The 19,412-nt window shown below is 40.8% G+C and overlaps 1 protein-coding gene across 8 annotated transcripts in view; it reads left to right on the forward strand.

Moving 5' to 3' along the window:
* The window catches only part of PRLR (prolactin receptor), a 134,178-nt gene that overhangs the window by 86,782 nt on the left and 27,984 nt on the right, over positions 1–19,412 (forward strand). For all 8 annotated transcript variants that reach the window (XM_036225551.1, XM_036225555.1, XM_036225549.1 and 5 more), the window contains exon 2: positions 12,567–12,628. The gene's annotated coding sequence lies outside the window, so the exon portion shown is untranslated. The remainder of the gene's footprint in view (positions 1–12,566; positions 12,629–19,412) is intronic.

A 19,412-nucleotide genomic window follows, 5' to 3' on the forward strand; every position in this document is an offset into this window, starting at 1 on the left:
AGTCATAGGGGGTTAAAGGCCTATGTTACTAGTGCAATCTCATCTTAACTAACTACATCGCCAAAGGCCTTATTTCTAAATAAGGCTGCATCCTGAGTTAATAGGAAACTTTCACATTGTTGTTGGTTTTTTTTGGTGGGGGCAGGGCAGGATTAAACGCATAATACCATCCACACGAATGACATTTGAGAAGTTTTCATTTGTGTCCTCTGTTGTGCTTCCTGACTTTATTCAATGTTAGGGCTGAAAAATCCACTTCTGGAAAGTAGTTTTTGGCAAGAAGCTTTGAGAGAACAGCCCAAGCTCTACGGCCCGTGCCAGCCCCTTCGGAAACACGTGTCCCGTCTTGTGAGACATGCCCCACAGAACCCAAGTGATGAGATGCTGCCAACCCAGAGATAGCAGAGTAGACTCGAGCTTGCCTTGGGAAGGGCTGCTCTGGATTCATGACTCAGCCCCGGAGCTGGTCCCTGCTGTGTGTTGGCCCTTATCTCTTCAATCCTTCCCCCTCGGCCTGGCTCATTTATTCTGCTTTGCTGAAACTGCAGATGCTTTTGGATCTAGCAGGAAAGCTATAAACCAAATCGAGTCGAACCAAACAAATCCAACCACCAGCACAAGCAAGTTATCCAATTGTTGTTTATCTTGCAATGGGGTAAGGGGCAGTAAGGGCCTGTATATCACAAAGTATGTATTAATCTGATTGAAGAGTCAGCTTCCCAAAGGGTAATCAGCAAACAGGTTGGTGTTCATCAGAGCTGCAGAGATGGTAATTGAGGATGTCTACAGCCAGAAACAAACCCTGCCAGGCACCTTGGTAAATCAAGCAAGCTCCGGGTCCTAGCCCATTGCGTTCTGAAGCAGGCATACAAAATTTGCTTGGCTTGCAGTGTGCCTGGTAAGACTTAGATTCTGGGCAGATTTTTCTGGTGCCACAAACTCTCTTGTCTCTCCTTTTGAATGATGATTAGGCCCTCTGGAAGGTGAGCGGTGTGCAGTGAAAGTGTGTTTGCAGAATTCAAGCCCTGTGCCTACCTTCACACCACTGCTTAGCCCTTTACCTGCTTTCTGGGTAGGTAAGAGGGAAGTAGAAAGGAGTTAAAATACTTTGTCACTGGCAGAGGATGGAAGTTGAAAGGAAAAGGAAAAAAAAAGAAAAAAAAGTATCAAAGGGGAAGGAAACATTAACAGTAGGTAAAATTATCAAGACATTTATATGTTGTAATAACTGAATGATAGAGGGTGTGGAGTTAGTCAATATATAAGAATCTTCCCCAATTTTAGAGCCTCCTCCTATCTTAAAACCAACTTCACATTTGCCATAGTTGGTCCCTTGATCTTTGTGTAAATCCTTCCTAATCTTATTGGACCGGAGACTTGGAATGAAGAGGGAAAGTTTGGTCAGAATTGCTCAACCCCACGGTGGCTCATCTCCTGCCACCTCCTTTAGGCAGGCAGGCAAGCCAAGTGGAGAACAAGACTCTCAATATTTAAAAATGGAAGTGGGATTTCCATTCAAAGGATACAATTCTGCCTTTAACTTAGTTGCTTGTACAGTAAATGGAGCAAATCAAGAACACTAAGAAGAGAACTTATTCTTTCGATGCCTAAGTGCCAATTATAATTTTGCAGAGTTCTCTCCATTGGCACCCCAGTTCCAGCCTAACCCCTGTTGTAGCACACACTTATTGAAATAAAAGCTGCCTTCATTTCCACCACCAACGTCCGAAAAGGAGAGAGTGTGACGCCATCTTTTCTTTTTTTTCCACCAGTTTCTGCCTATAAGGCTTTGTTTTCACTAACAATTGGCTCTGGTTCCCTTTGCAACCTGGAGCTACAGAGACTTTGTTCTGGGTTAGCTCTGATTTGGAACACTGGGTCCTCGGCAGCGAGGTTTTGGAAAGGAAAGAGAATACAAGGAAGGGATGAAGGCAGATTGGAAGGTTTGACTTGGAAGTTGTACTTAAGAAACGGAGAGCCAATAATTTCTGAAAATATGACTTCCTAGAAGTCGAATACGTAACGGACAGGTTAAAAGAGAAGACAAGACCAATTTCCAGTGCTCTCAGGGGATAGAGGTGGGAAAGAGCGGGGATAAATGCTTTCATGTCCATCACTGTATTCAAAAAGAGTGCTGTGAATAATGAGAGCTACTGAGCATGAAAGAATATCTAGTACCAGTTTTGTGAGTAAGGGGAATAACTCATTAACATTTTTAAAAACAGCTTTATTGTGATATGATTTACATACGATAAAGTTCACCAGTTTAAAGTATACAACTCAGTGGTTTTAGTATATTTACAGAATTGCATGACCATCATCATAATCTAATTTTAAAATATTTCATCATCCCAAAAAGGAATTTGGTACACATTAGCAGTTACTCCCCATTCCCCTTCCTCCCTTACCCCCAGCCCCCAGCAACTATTAAGCTACTTTCTTTCTCTGTTATTCATCTTTTCTGGACAATTCATATGAGTGTAATTATACTACAGTGGTCTTTTGTGACTAGCTTCTTTTAGTTAGGATAATGTTTTTGAGGTCTTTCCATATTTTAGTATGTATCAGTACTTTATTCTTTTTTCTTGCCTAATAAGATTCCATAATAAGGATATACCACATTCATCAGATGATGGACAACACACTAGCATTTTAACTAAAAAAGCAAATTGCCACGACCTCTGTAGTCTGAGTTGAACACCTTTTTAGCTACAGGTATGAGTTGTTAAAATAGTTCCCTACTTAACATCTTGGCTTTAAGGGAATTTCATATTGGTAGCAAAAATGATTTCTATTTAAGTTGATGAAGAGTGGATGTTTGCAGAATGACCTAATGCTAATAGCATAATAAGGTCATGATATTTATATTTGTGATTTTCAATTATCTAAGTAGAGTGGATCTGTACGTAAGAGTGTTCCACTCCTCCCTTCTAATGCAATAGCGTTAGAATCTATGAAATCTTTTTAATGACATGTACACAGAATTTAACACCTACTTTTGTGTGTTCGGCCAACAAGTTCGCAGCGGAGCTTGAGGCCGAGCTGCACAGTGGATCCACTAGTGGTCTGTTGGCTGCACTGTCCTGTCCGCTGTGTTGCTTTCTGTCTTTCCCTGCTTCTGACTTCCGTGGGAATGAGGATGGCGGAGAAGAGGAGGGCTAGAAAGTAGGGCGTCGCACTGGTCGCAGAGGTTGCCCCAGGATCTTTATTCAAGCAGTTCTTACTCAAGGTGGCAGAACCCTTGCGGCCCACTCTTCTTCGGTGGGGAATGGTGGCCAGACTGAGGGCTCTGGAATCCTGACATGGCCACTTCTTATCTTCAGGGAAGTGCTTACGTTGTCTCTCATTCTCATCAGCAAAGTGAAGATAATAATAGTTCTTATTTTCTAGAGATGCTTTCAGAATTTCCATGATTGCTGGCACCTAACGAATGTGCAATCAGTGCAAACCGTTAATACCATTAGCACGTATTAATTACTTTGCTATTTCCTGGATACTGTGCATCAATTCCTTACGACCATTCACAGAAGTAGCTAAAGGCATTCCACTTTATAGCTGAAGAAACCGAGTTTCAAGGAACTTATATGTCTTCCTCGAGGTCACATAGCTAGAAAGTGGCACAAGTCACATTTATATGCCTTTTGGTCTGGTTCAGAATCCTTTACAGAACCATTGGACCATGCTGCCTATAGCCAATGAATCGTCCTAGCCAGTATATAGTCAAAATAACACACACACACATTTGTTTTAATAAAAATGAACGGTTGATACCATGGGGCCACTTTGAAAAATGATATCACTAAAACCTATGAGAAGGAAAAAGTAAGAGCCTGAAATGAAGCTGTTGGAACAAATATGTGCTTAAAAAACCTCAAAGTAAAGCAAATCATCTGGCTTGACACTATATCCTCCTGGTTCTGCGCAGCCAGACCCCCTTGGTTTAAGGAGACTAAAGAAACTGAACATGCCACTCTCAGGTTAAGGAAGGTACATGGACTCATTTCCGCCAGCTAGGGAATTAGTCTTTTGCGCCAATATCGATATTTCAGTTCTCAACTTAATGGTTTAAGATGTTCCCGTCGCCATCACCACTACCCACCAACAGCACTTTTAAATTAACCTTAGGAACAGAAGAGTAAGCAGAAGCACAATTTATCATTCTGCCAAGTTCAACTCCTCCTAAAAAAGGCAATATCTGCTAGTTAAACAAGCAACTAGAATGAAGAGCAGACATGTCAGCATCGACACATGCTAGTAGTTATCTGCTACTCCACAAGAATTATTAGCTGTGTTGCCCTAAGATGTGAGGCAGAAAACAGTTAAAGGGCCAGAGACAAATGGCATTTAAATGATGGCCAACTGGCAAAAGTAACAGGAGAATTAAAGAGATTTTCCTCCTAACGTTCTCCTCTAAGCAGTCTCCCAAATGAGGCAATGTAAGATAAGAAAAATTTAGGCTGCTAATCCTAAATAATCCTAAACCTTGGCTACTAAAACCAAGAAATATTTATTCTCTTAGATTTCTAGGTAAAAAGGTGTTCTCGATCCAAACGACCACAATTATAACAATCTGCTATTTTAATTAAAAGAATGTGTTCTTTCTCCACTTACAGTATTAGTGGCTTCAAATTTAAGAGAACATTTTCATAAACTCCCTCATGGGGATTTAGACATCAGGACAAAGGTAGCATTTTAAGAATGTTCTTAATATTGTAATCAATTGGGGATTATTTTTTTAAACCATTTCTTGAGAATTCTGGACCATGTCTTTTCATCTCTTGGAGGTTGTTTTTATTTGTTCTTTTAATTAGGATTGCAACTGAACTTGTAGATGCTACAACCTTCTCTAGAAAAGTAGATTTACACTTGCGGTCTCTAAGACAAAATAAGAAGAAAGCTACTTCGTTCAGGTCACTGCAAGTGGTCACCTCATCCCCATGGTCACTCTTTCGAGATGACCATTGGTCATTTTGTGCAGACTCGTGTTTATGCTGTGGCTACTCAGTGAACAGGAACAACCACTCTGCTTTCAGATGGTCCCGATTTTGTGCTGTCGTGCTTGCAAAATTCAGTTCTCAATGCTACTCTTCCTTGCAAGTCAATCAAGGAGACCTGGACTTTGGCTCTGTGTAAAGTCTCAGTAGTACTCTTTATTGACTTTACACTCATTCTCAAAAGGCTTTGAAGTCATCTGATTTAGATAAGGCTCTGCTTCATTGTGATTTGGGATAGGTTATAACAATGACGAAACTAACCTTTCTCAAAGTTTCAGTTAAAAAGCACTTCTGTATACCTTCTGTTATTAAAGTTATCATTCTCAGAGAATACCGGTCAATCCACACGCTGCTGATAAAGCTAGAGATGGAAAACATTTTGGAAAACAAGGGCACTGGACAAGTGCAAGGGTAACCCTGTGGGTCTATTGACCAGTAGGACTGGAATTTCAATGTGTTTGTCCAACTTTGTTTTCAAGTCTGGCCTCCTGAGAAGTTCTTATCCTGGATATTTATCAAGAATGGGAGTTCAGAAATGCCGTGACCAGGAGGTCAGCCTGGATATTCTGCCAAGAATTCATACAAGGAACTTCTTGGAAAGAAGTAATTTGAGTAATTTGGCCTGAATGATAGCATCTGGAGAAGGGCCTTGCATTTTCCTAGCTGATGACTGCAGAAATAACTAAACACTAGAGTAGGGATTAAAGACTACAGCTTAAATTGCTAAGCCTCTGGTCTCCAAGAATCATAGCGTTTCAGAGTTGAAAGTTTCCTTACTGGTCTTCCAGTCCTGATCCAAGTCACTAACCCTTCTGGGGTTTCATATGGTCTCTGCTTAAGCATCCAGGGCGACGAGGAGCTTTTCTCCTATCAAAGTGGCCCATTTCATCCTCGGGTAATAATAATAATTTTAAAAGTTTTTTTTCCTCTTGAGTCCAAGCCTTCTGCCTTATACCATTACCCATTCATTGCAGTTCTACCCAGTAACGAGTGAGTGGAATGTTCATCGAGACACTTCACTACCCTTTTATTAAACTCTAATTTGCCTCCATGAAATTTTTTCCAGTTAGAGGATTTCTCTTCTTGTACCTTTGGATACACTTTCTCAGTGATCATAACAGCCTTGAATGGTTTCAGAAACAATGCACAAAGCCTCTGAGGACTGGCACATCTCTGTGCTCAAGTTCTCCTTGTCTTCTGTATCTCCTATATCTCATCTTTTTCTGCACCCAACTCTTATAATACTTATTAAAATTAAGCATGAACTCATTATACACAGAAGGCAGAGGATTCTAATGGAAAGACTAGAGAAACTTGATTCAAGCCTGAACAGATTTTCACCTTTAAAGCTTTATGATAAGTATTATTATTTACCCAATGCAGGTAGGAGAGTATAATAATAGAATATAAGTAAATATTTATTATAAATGGCAATGTACTATAAAGCCATCATATACTTTATCATTAAGTTCTAAAAGCCTACAAGCTCCTTGTTTTCCACTCAAGGACATTAAACACAGAAGAAAAGCGGCATGACCAAGGACCACAAGATCAGTCATAGGCAGAGTTAGAAACAAAACTCAGATTTTCCAACCGTCAATCCCTTGCTCTCGCTACTACCTCTCAATTGAACAACAAAATCAGTGAAATCGTTCATGCACAGACTCTAAATAGGACCCAGCAAATAATAGGTGCTCAGTTGGTGGCTAAAGAAATATGAGTAAACAACGAATGAATGAATGAATGAATGAATGAATGAATGAATAGTACTTATTTCCGATGACGACATTTTATAGTTTCCCTCCAAATGTCACTTATGTTTTTACTCATTTTTAATTAGATCTCTATTAAGGAGCTTCGTTCTCAAAATGTACTTGTGAAGATTAAATGAGACTATACATTAAAGTGCTTAAAAATGGTTTCCGACAGTCAAGAAAAGTTAACTATTATCTATTTCTGTTTCTAGCTATTTTTCTAAATAAGACTATTTTGATACTATAAGGACTCACTTATCTGAAATCACTTTGCAATCCACTAATGAAAGAAATTCTGAACTTCAAAAGTAATATGATTATTTGTCATTTTTTACCCTGTGCATTTAACTAGACCATCCACTCCAAACCCCTTGTTATTGGCATCCAAAAAGACACAAAGTTCTGGATTTTTCCACTTCCTCCTCTGGGGCGTGTTTACTCAGCCATGCCTTGGGGCTCTGTCTCCCATTCCGAGTCTTGGACCTGACAATTTATTTTGCTTCACACTATTTGACCCTTGGCACTCTTGCTCCCTCCGTCAATCTCAATCTCAACCTCAATCAAAGTTTTAAAATTTCCCATTGGTTCCCTCCAATCCTGGTAACTATTCCTTCTAAACAAGGCCCCTTCCCTTGACCTAAGTTGGCGGGTTTACCTGTCTTGTACCTCATAGGGGATCAGATACTCTCCATGTTGTAGCTTTTGATACAAATGCTGATTTTCCATACTTGGGGCTGGGAGATAAACTTAGGCTCTTCATGTCTCTATGTTTCAGGAAAGAGGAAAAGTTAATTTTTTTTCTTCTTTATTTGTGTGCTAACTGATTCTTTCCACTCCTTTCCATCTGTTGCCTCTAGCCTCCTAGTTTGGTGGTGCTCGGATTTGACCTGCCCATGAAAAATGATTCCTGATTCTTTTATTGGGTTATTTTCACTTCGAAGGCTTCACACACTTATCTGCAAAATGATCTGAATCAGTTGGCAGAGTGCTCGAAGCTTCTTTCTGAACCTCTGAGTATATCTCTGACAGTTTGTCAACACCAAAAACTAAACTTTGGCTGATGTCAGTAAACAAGAAAGAGTTTTGGTAAATCCACCAATTAATATTATATCTAAGGTCCTGATGTGGACAAGAAATAGCTATTATCTTTTTAATCTCTGTGTTTTCTGATGAATTACTATTTAATACCTTCTTATTATTAATGGCATAGCTAACCCAGATCTATCCCACTTAGAATTTAATTTCCTTCAGAGCATGAACTTGAACCGTTCATATTCACGGCTCTATACTCAGAACCTACAATAGTACTTGGCAAATAGCAGGTAACCAGTGTTTGTTGAATAATGAATGGATGAATGAATGAATGAATGAAAAGCGTGATCAGAGTTGTAGCCTTTGGCATAAAGAGATCCCAGCACATATGAGTTTTGGTTATGCCGCTTCTCTCCTATGAGACTTCTCTAAATTTCAACTTCTTTATCAATATAATAGTACTTACCTCATGGGTTTTGGAAGAGAATTAAATAAGATAATGAACAAAATTCTTAGCAAAGTAGTTGGCATATTTTTAGAACTTGGTAAATGTTCACTATTATGTCTCCTCTTTTCAGTGAATATACTCAAATGTTGAAGCTTCTTAGAGATAATTGAACTAATTTAATATGAATAGTAATGATGACTGCACTTAAGACAAATTAGTTTAATTAATCTTTCAGCAGGATTTCGCTTAAAGAGCCAAGTTGAGAAAACATGTGTTGGTCAATGTCCAGCATATTTAAAACACTATACTAGGCTTTCAAGAGTGGGCAGGATGCAAGGGTAGATATGACACAATCCCTTCTCTCCAGGCACATAAACCCAGAAAACTTACTGTTTGCAGTACTTGCTGAGTATACGTAAATACGAAACATTGTTATCTGCCACATCATCTGATTTGCTCTCTGTGCTTTGCAGAAAATTGCTCTACAATGCTCAACCTCTCTTTGAACTCTTACTATGACAAAACAAAACAAAACAAAAACCCACTGCCTCATGAAACAGCTCATTCAATTTGGGGAAAGTGATCACCATTAAAAAGATCCTTCTTAAAATGAGCACTAACTGACCTCCCTACGATTTCTGCACATTGATCCAACATCTGCCTTCTGAACACACCCAGAATAAATCCATTTTCCACTATGAATCAGAGGTCAGCAAAGTAAGGCCTGCAGGCCAAATGTAGCCCACCAATTATTTTGGTAAATAAAGTTTATTGGAATACAGCTAAGTCTATTCATTTATGTATTGTTTATGGCTGCTTTTGTACAAAAACAGAGATGTTGGAACAGAAAACGTTTGGTCCACAAAGTCAAAAATATTTACTCTTTGACCCTTGAGAAGGCATTTGACCTCTGCTCTATATGACAGGCCTTGAAACACTTAAAAAAGACTAGCATGTTTTCTCTGAAAGTGGGAAGCCCAGACTGAGCCTAGAACTCTAAGTGGGAACTGATGGAGGCAGTATGGAGCAGCACTATCACGACCCTTGTTCGAGACATCATTTTCCAATTCTGTGACTTACAAGGAAGAGCTGGCTGCCTAATGTGCACAGAAGCCAGTATTATGATACCAGCTTTTGAGGAGGAAAAAAAAAAGCTTTATTGTGAAGCCGACTCACAAGGAGACAGGAAGCAAGGCTTTAATCCAGCGGTCCCCAACTTTTTTGGCACCAGGGACCGGTGCTCCTATGAGAATCTAGTGCCTGATGATCTGAGGTGGAGCTGAGTTGGTGATGCTAGCGCTGGGAATGCAGCGGCTGCAAATACAGATGATGCTTTGCTCACTAGCCCGCTGCTCCTGCTGTGTGGCCCGGTTCCTAACAGGACACAGACCAGTACTGGCCTACTGTCCAGGGGTTGGGGACCCCTGCTTAAACCTACCTCTCTAATTGAGGATTTGTGGGAGTTTTAAGGGATTGGGGACACAGACTGATATGCGGAAGTAGTGGCGGGGCAAGTTTCAATGGAGGGGTTAGAATGTGACCATTTATGGTAAGATATGGTAAGGGACTTCAGCCCCAGCTCTTCCTGGACAATAGACCTTTTGCTTCTGAAAGGGCTCCGTCGTTCCGGTTCTCGTCATGTCCCAGTCTTTCGGCTCCGTGGGAGGGAGAAAGTTTGGTTCTGGGCATAATTTGAAACATTTTCTCCTCTGCACATGCTTCTGCTGCACGACTTGCCCTTTTGTTCTTTTGTCTCTAAAAACAATTCAGCATCTTGTAAGAAACGGGATAGGGCCACTGGGAGTTGATTCTGTGGTTACATGACCAGAGATCAGGTTGGTTTTTGACTGACCCATAATGCTTGAGCATTAAAGACTAAATCTCTGAGAATTTTTTTTTCCCCAAGAGTTTCTATTAAGTTATGCCTCCCCACCCTGCATTGGTGCAACCTAGTGTTGGAAATTATATACAAAACTTTACTGTCCAGAGCAACCAGAAAACAATTCAGTATATATTCAAGGGCTCTATCAGTCGGGGTCAGATAGGAAGAAGAGGACATATTCAGCTAGAGGACATATTCAGCTAGAGGACATATTCAGCTAGAAGAGGACATATTAAGAGAATATAATAAAGACACCGTTTACATTCCTGTGGGCAGGATTGAGAGAGCTAACAAAGGAATTTGTCACCACCCTCTCTGGATAAAGGGGAATAGGGAGAGAGGGATGTCGCTGACGCCCACTGATGGCTGGAGCGGCGGGAGAAGGGCCGCCTGACCGGAGCGAGACACAACCACTGCCAGAACCAAGCTAAGAGGAAGGCGGGGAGGGAGGGCAACAGGCACCCTGATGTGCTCTTCTCCCATCCTCAGCCTTCCATCGTGGAACCCCGCCCGAAGCTGGAAGGCAAGAGAGCCACAGGAGTCAGTCCCCGGGGCACAGAGCAGGGCCAGAAGTAGGTGCAGGAGAATTTAGAGAAGAGAATAAAAACAGCTAAATGGCGTACCAGGCCATTTTTAAAATGCTGAATGAATAAACAGATGAATGAATGAAGTGAGCTCAAAGCCTATTGCTCAATGAATATTTGTCGAACTGCTCAAATGAGTGAAAGGACCGTGATCTCTTTTATGTCCTCCTGCCCCAGAGCTCTCACCGCTGCTCTGCATTCCAGACTTTTGACCCCTTCAATGCAGCCCTCGTCCTGAGCTCCCTTCCCTCTGCACCCTTGCCCAGCCTCTCCTGACCCCTCAGGTACCCGGCAAGAGCTTATGAAGAGGCTGGATTTTATTTAGGAGATAACAGAGCAGAGCAGAAGTTGTTCTGAACAGAGCTAGGACATTATCAAAAAAAAAAAAAAGGCTCGGAGTCCTGAAATGATTCCCAGAATCAAAATCTAAAATATACTCTATAATGTTCAGAGTTGTTTTTTTTTTTTAAATGAAAAATTCAGCATCACTGCATTCTATGGAAAAAAATTGGTGGCTTCTGAGAAAGCCGTCCCCCTTCCCCAGACATTTGTGATACAAGCTCCAGACTCACCAGACACCTCGTTACCTGGGGAGTGGCTGTTTTGCGCTCAAATGGCCCTCATCATCTCATAGGCTTTTATTGCAAAGGTGTTTGAGCTTTCCATTTATTATTCCAATAGAGGAACTATTGAGAAGGTGGGATGTGTGATAGAGACATTCTCAATGGTATGAAGCTACTGGTAGCTCTCCTTAGCTTCCTACCTGTCGCTTCCTCGGCCATCAGTGGAGTCAGCTCAACTGAATATAGAAAATATAGAGTACTTACTTACTCAAGGGATAATCTCCAGAATTCTGGATTTTGAAGACATAGAAATTATTTGAAGGCATTGTTTGTTCTGCCGCTCTCATTAGATGTTTTTGTTTTTGCATGAGTTAGACGCTAATTGCTATCTATGAAAACAAAATTGTAAAGTAACTGCAGACCTATATGAGCCTGTTTTATACTCAAGTCCTGAAATCATCTTTGTTCTAACTCAGACTGATACGATTAGCAATTGCCACCTCATACCTCACAGACCCAGGCCAGGCAGTCCCCAGAGTTTCAAATGTCTTACATAAAATCTAAAGCCAGATACACTGGAAGGATTGAGGTGGAAACCACAATTCCTGATGAACACAGCCCAACTGAGCCAAGCCCATACCCAACAGCCTAGTGAACAGCCCATCTTCCCCCAAAGCTGTTCACATTTTGAAAAGTAGTCTTCTGCCAGTGCGCATATGAACCCATGAGATAGACTCAAACTTGCCCTTTGAAGTTGGTTACAGTGACCAACTTCCCAGTGCAGCCATGACTATCACGGGATTTGTCAGCAAATTTCATTCAAGTTGTTCATAAAAGCTAATCCCAATTAAGATGACTGGAAACATTGGTGTAAAATCTGTAGATTAGATAGTAGTGTTATATCAATATTAATTTTCTGATTTTAATCCTCACACTGTGTTCATGTAAGAGAATACCCTTGCTCTTTAGAGAACACACTGACATATTTTAGAAGGTTCATGACTACAACTTATTACCCAATGATCCAGAAAAAAATAATACGTACATGCAGCAAAGAAAGAGAATGATATATCAACTGTGGCAAAATATTAACAATTAAGGTATCTTTTTACTCCTTTTGCTATTTTTCACAAGTTTGGAATTACTTCACGATGAAGTGGCTGAGAAACTAATTTCAAAAAACTAGAGCTGCCTTAAGACTGTCTCTGAAATGTAGTGATTGCAGCCATGCTAATGCTACAAAGTGAGTCAGAAATGGCATCTCCTTTTTTGTCATCTTTGAGCTAAAATGAGTCATTTCTTCTTTCAGCTAAAGAACTCTTCTATTCATGGAGGAGAACACTGAAGACGCTTTCCACATGAATCCTGAAGGTAAGAGGAATTTGATCACATGCTCCTCTGTCACATTGCACGTCTGTCCGACCGTCCCTTTTATGCAGGCAAGGGCAGGAACTCAACTCTCTTGACTCACAGAGAGAATAATTCCAAACCAGTCGGTATCCACATGGTTACATTCTGCTGTTCTCAATGACCTTTTGATCTCCCCAGTCCAGCCCAGAAAACCCTGCTCCATTTTTTTCGAAGAAAATATCAAACTATTAATAGCTGATATCACCTAATGGTGAAATTATGGGGGATTTTTATTTTCTTCTTATAGTTTCTGTACTTGAGAGATTTTCGGCAATGACTATGTTATTTTTAAAAAATGAAAAAGAAATGTTGTTTGCTTGTGTTTTCCAAGGCAGCTCTACATAAATTTTTGCAATAGCTTTCTGTGTCCCCATCAGCTCTCTGATATTGTCGCTGTTACATGCCTCCTTCCTCCTAACCCATCGACAAACCTTATGGAAAAACTCATAAATGGTGGACTCAGGCTCTTCTTCATCGCCCATCAACAAGGAAAATCACTTTATGGCCTTAGGACCCACTGAACTCCAGTCACAATCTGCTGGCTTGGCTCTCACGAGCTGTTGGTTTTCTCTCCCCGCTTAACTCACGCATTCCACTTTTGTTCCAGCTTGAACACCATGCCCCTATTCTACCTTCCTAGAACGCCAGGCCCAGATGACAAATAGGTCATGAGGTATTATGACTCCATTTTTACACATGGAGAAACCAAGCCTCTGTACGTACTGCAGTAAAATGGGATTTAGATCCCTGAGACCAACTTGACCTATGTAACCCTGAGAATGCATGCCTTCTCTTTCAGAGAAAGTTAAAGATTCATGAAGACGTGAAACTGACTAGTACATTGGCAGAAGAGAATTCTAGCCAAAGTAATGCTAGAATTTTCTGAGCGCACCCCAGGGTGTTTACTAGTCTTCCAACATTGACAAAGTCACAGTCCTTTGAGGACTATGACTTCAGTGTCAAGAACCAAGCCTGAGCTTCCCCTCTGGGCTGGAGTTTCTTAACTTTTGTGCTGCCGATATTCGGGACCAGATAATTCTTTGTCGTGGGGGCTGTTCTGTGCATTGTAGGATGCTTAGCAGCATCTCTGGTCTCTACCCACTAAATGTCAGCAGAACACGACCCCAACCCACTTGTAACAACCAACGGTGTCTTCAGACATTGCCTGAAATTCTAAGGAGGATGAAATGTCCCCCTGGTAGTGACAATAAAATAATGTTACCAGATATATTTAATGTCCCTGGGGGGTAGGAGGGACAAAATAACCCCCAAGGAGAACCACAGCCTAGTAAGAACTTTTTTCATGCAAATAGACTAAAATTGATAGTATTCAGAGCAAATGTTACAAGTACTGACAGAAGGGATAGCATAAGTCATCAAAGTGATTTGGCATGACAGGACCCTGTGGCATAACAGCCCCTCCAGGAGTACTCGGCAGCATTGCAGCCAGTGAATCAATCCAGCCAGTTGACTGGCTTCCCTGAGTTTCTTTCTCCTTTCTGGACTTCTACCCCTTGATGCTAGATGCCTCGTGAGGTTTTCTTGAAGAAAAGGCAAACAAGAAAGAACAGGGTACTACGGAATCCTGGAACATTCCTTCCTTTCATGAAGCCGAAAAGGTCCAGAAAAAAACTGTGGAGTCTGAACTGTGTTGCAAAGCACCAGAGGGATTTGATTGCTGTATTTTTTTTTTTACATGTGTACTTATTTATAGACTACACTATTGCACAATGAGTTGAGACTTCATCTCCAATTTGTTTCATAAAATTTGATGTTTTTTAAACATACAGGTATGCGTTCTAGGCAGTGGCTTAACTAAATCCATTTTTCCATTCCTCAAAGAGTCAAGAGTAGGTGAGATGGTGTTAGCAGATTTACCCGAGGTGCCGACAGGCTAATGGAGGCCCCAACAGTAAAATCACTAGGGTTGGTATATGCCCTTCCTAATCATCTTCACAGGTGCCCCTTACACCCCCAGTTGATCTCTTTTCCCTGCACCCACCCACCCCCCATTTTCCTCCACCCTTTACCCAACCTAGTGTTTGGTTTGCAAGGCTTCTTCTGATGCCTGCGCATAGCTGTGAAAACACAGGCAAGAACTTGAGAGCAGTTACGTGGCCATCCAAGGGAACAGAAACACAGCTCATTCAGGGTGAAAAGCACGTCTAGAAAGCAATGTTCATAAAAGAATTTAGAAGAAAAATAAAAACTCCCTAAAATTAGGAAGGATTAGAATTAAAAGTAGACATACCACTCTTGTCTGAGACTTTGCCAAAAGTGCCATGATCCATTCTGTGGCCTTCAGCTTGGTTTCTGGGCTCTTTTACTGAACTATTAATCCTGCCTCAGTGGTAACAATCACTTCCTAACAACCTCTTCTTGGCACCCTCTCCCAGGGTGGAACAGTATGCCACTCTGACTGGCATGCCAGGTTCTTTCACAAGAGCTTGGCATCCTTTGGGCTCTTCCCATTCCAACCCTCCCACCTCCAGTCCCTTCCTCCTCTTCTCAGGCTCCTATCTGCACATCTCTGAACTTAACTCTCCCCAGGCACTGGAGAGGATGTGCCCATCCTAGAGTGTGTTTTGAAGTGAGTCCAAAGCTCTATGCCTATAATCTTCTCATCCACCATACTTGCCTGCCAGAGTCCTTCAAATTTCTATCGTTTGAGCCTCTGCTCTGACTAAAGTATGGCGTTGCTCAAAACCTATGAACTTATCTAAGAGAGATAAGATGTTAATTTATGGACAGGAATTTGCTTATCAGATTAACTTGTTGGTACATCTCTAAGAAGAAGGCCTTGGAATTAGAACACAGGACAAGTTAATTTTGATTGCAATGGGGAGAATGATGTGATTGCAGGATTCCGCTCCAGACCTGCACTGTCTAATACACTAGCCACTAGCCACATGTGGCAATTTTAATATAAATTTATTGAAATTAAATAATATTAAAAATTCAGTTTCTCAGTCACACTGGCCACATGTGGCTGTGGCTGCCATGTTGGACCCAGCAGACGTAGAATAGTTCCCTCATTATAGAAAGTTCTATTGTGCAGCACTCCTCTAGACTGAAGCTGGTAATGGCAATGGAGGGTTCTGGAAAGTAGGCGGAACCTAAAATCAGCAGCTCTTTAGGGAACAATAGAGAAAAGAATTCCAAAGAGAAAGTGAAACAAGGTCAAAGGCCCACTTCGTATGCTTTGTCAAGGGCCCCACACTGAGCAAACATGCATCCATCCACCCCAAAGCTCTTTATGTTGACACCTGCAAATGAAGGAGGGACTGGGATTGGCCTTGAGCCCTATTTCTTCCACTATAAGGCCCCTGGGATCTGTGAACATCTCAGATGTGTGAAGCAAGACCCCACCCTGAATCTTGAGCTGAGAGGGGCTCAGAGCCTCATTCACGCTCAGGAGTCACTGGGCTCCCGGCCAAAGGGAACTCACCATTATTGTGGTATATAGCAGCTATCCAAGAGCCTACCCTTGGGAGTTCCCAAATCAGAATACATTCAGGGTAAAAGGAGCACCTTCTCCACCTGAAATAAGACCTCCACTCAGAGAGTCTGAGTAACATGGAGGATCGAGCAACAATCACCCCTTACTTATAATACTAGTTCATACTTGCACAGCACTTGTGGTAATGTGGAGCATCTTCACAGTATTAATTCATCTTATCCTCACAATAATTGGCTGATGAAAGCAGAAATGACCCACTCAACACTTCCTATTAGAAAAAAAATTTGTCCTTAGAACGAGGAAGGGATGTGCCAAAGTCAACCTGACAGATAAATGGCAGAACCAGCTGTCTGGTGATGTAAGTTACTTTATACTTGTCCAGATCCCTCAGTGGGTCATCCCCAAAGGGTGTGGCCTCCCTTTGGGTCATGGTGCAACCTTGGTTCATGTCCAGTCCCAAGCCAACGATGCAGCCCTTAACGGTCTCGTGGGTTCTTTATTTCCAAGTGAGTCGTATGAACTGCTGAGCAAGAAGGCAAAGTGGACTCATGGCTGGAACACGAACACTGGTGTAACTTTTCCCACAAATGCTGAGATATAGAAAATGGTGAAGAGAAAATGGAGCTCATGACAGCCTAGGCACTAGAACTACTGAATCTGTTTTCATGTGCGCAAGACTGCTTTCCTGGCTCCCCAAACTCTGAATCTTCAGTAGGAGACCCTGGAACATGCCAGTGGCTTCTCTTTGCTAGAAAAGGATCAAGGACCCAGAAAAATCGATCAGTTCATTTATAATACTTTCAATAGTTTTATGACATTCTCAAATTTGAAAGAATTTCTCACTATATGGGAGCCATTTACATACATGGCTAGATAACAGAGTCCATATTTGATTTAACATAGCATCTACATAAATACCTGGATATGAAGAGAAATTATTGGACTTTCACTTCTAGTCAACTCTAGTACTAAATCAGCCATTGTCCAAGGAACGGAAAGAAAAAAAAATTAGGAAAATCAAATAGATAAAGCAATAGTGAGGATAGTGTCAAAAATGAAATGATTACTTTAAATGTGCCAAATAAAGCAATACCCCTAGCAATGTACTACTTTGTTTCTTCCCTTTATAGCAAAATCCCGGCACTTTCTCCACCTCTAAGCCTCTAGAGTTGGAAACACTCATTTTATCAATTCTACCACTAAGCTGTCCATGCCAAACTTTGATGCAATCTCCCCAGAGCCAGATGCCTGGCTGAAAGTGGATTCAACGGTGGGCATGTAACACACACCAGGGTCCTGGGAGAACCAGTTTTAGGTTTGCTTTAGCCACTCATAATACCACTATGGACCCAGGCTCCTTCCATTTGGAAGAAGCTTCTCCTCCCCACTCTCTCTCTTTACCACAGATGTTCAGTGGACATTAGATGAAAGACAGATGGATGGATGAATGAGTGTTTCAACCTCTAAAGAGGTCAGCACTGACTTTTTCTTAAAATGCATTAAAAAGGGGTGAATCCTGGTTTCCCATCCTTCTCCCATTGTCACTCGAGGAATATGCACTGGGAGTGTTTACTACTGCACCCAGACCCAACCTAACTAAGGACCATGACCATTACATTTTTTACTGGACAGGAAGGAGGCTTTTCTGCTAAGAGATGGTGTCTGAGGGAAGTTGAGTAGAAGGAAAAGCAGAAGAAAGAGTTAATATAAGCTAGTAAAAGACATAAGTAATTACTTTCCTGGATATGTAGCCCCAAAGTTTTGAATGAAGAAGCAAGTTTGAAAGAACACATTGTACATGACTGAGAAAGGGTGATGATTAAATCCAGTAGAGACAAGATGTGCTGGTACAAGATGAAGAAAGTGAGAGGAGAGAGAGGCACTTTGGGACTGGTAGCGATTTCAAGATGTGGCAGAGATGCTCAGACTCCTGAGTCATAGGCAAGGAGAGGCTTTAACCTTGAGCCCATGAGCTACCCCTCTGCCCAGCACCGTTTGAACTTCCAGTTCCTCTCTTTTACATACCAAGAATGAACAGAGCTGAGGGACCTCAGTAAAAAGTGTCCAGCTTCTCAGAGAGAACCCTGTGAACTTCTTAAATTCTAATAAGATGACCACTCCCTTCTCTAAAGCTCCGAAAAAAGAGTTTTTCTACGAAATTGCTTGTCACCCACTTGTCAGAAACTTAATGGCAAATAATGATGGGTCGCCCTGGGTATTTTAAATAACACTAAGATGGACACAAAATGGAATTCGAAGAAATAGAGGGAATTCCTGAAAACAAATGAGCAGGCTGTGGGACACCATGAACTGTTGAAATCACTCTTTATTACCCAAGAGGCAGAATGCATGCTCAGCCACACACATTAATTAACACGGGGAGGTTGGCTGTCAGCAGCTGCTGAAAAATATTGCTACAACATGAACGAGAAAGTTTTTTGTTTCACTCTAATGGGGGCCTTTTCCATGTATTTACACCATGAAATGGCAGGTTTTCATTAGAGGATTGGTTTTGCAATGGTAAAATTTTCATGGGGATTTTCCTCCCTCAATTATAAAAGTAATAAACTTATTTTATTTGGATATTTTAGCAAATATTATTTTATTTCATTACGAAAGTAATAATTTTTCTGTTGTTGTTTTAGAATCATCCTCCCAGAAATAACCACTTCTAATATATTGATGTCTATATAGTCTCAATCTTTCTTCTGTGTACGTGTTGAGATACATATATTAGAATCGAAGTCAAATATCTATTTTCTGTACCCTGCTCTCTTTTCCTTTTCACATGTTTTCTTCTCATTTAATTTTGTATTACATTATTTTAAAGATTAAATAATATTTCATTTTATGTCCATACATGAGTAGTTCAAAAATCTTTTATAATTCAAGTTTTAGATTTTTTTCCAATATTTTTATATATATATATAAATAGCACCGGAAGATTTTTTTTGTACAGAATTGGTTTTTGCACATAATTGTTCATTTGGAATAAATTTCTAGAAGCGTATTTTCCAATTCAAAGTATATCTACATAATAAATATTACTTCAGGCTTTTAATAAATAATAAATTTATTAAAATAAATTTTAATACTCAATTTAATACTCAATGTGTGCTCAAAAGGTAAGAAAGGTAAGGTGCTAGTTTCACCTCTACCACTGAGCTGCCAGAAGTGTTTGCACATTCAATGACACCATCCTGAAATCTCACAGGGTTGGAAAAATAACAAAATAAAATATTTTCCATACGAATATTTGAAAATTGAAAGTCCTATTAAAACTAT

The sequence above is a fragment of the Rousettus aegyptiacus genome, unplaced genomic scaffold (genome assembly GCF_014176215.1).
Source record: "Rousettus aegyptiacus isolate mRouAeg1 unplaced genomic scaffold, mRouAeg1.p scaffold_m13_p_8, whole genome shotgun sequence".
In the NCBI taxonomy this organism is placed as follows: Eukaryota; Metazoa; Chordata; class Mammalia; order Chiroptera; family Pteropodidae; genus Rousettus; species Rousettus aegyptiacus.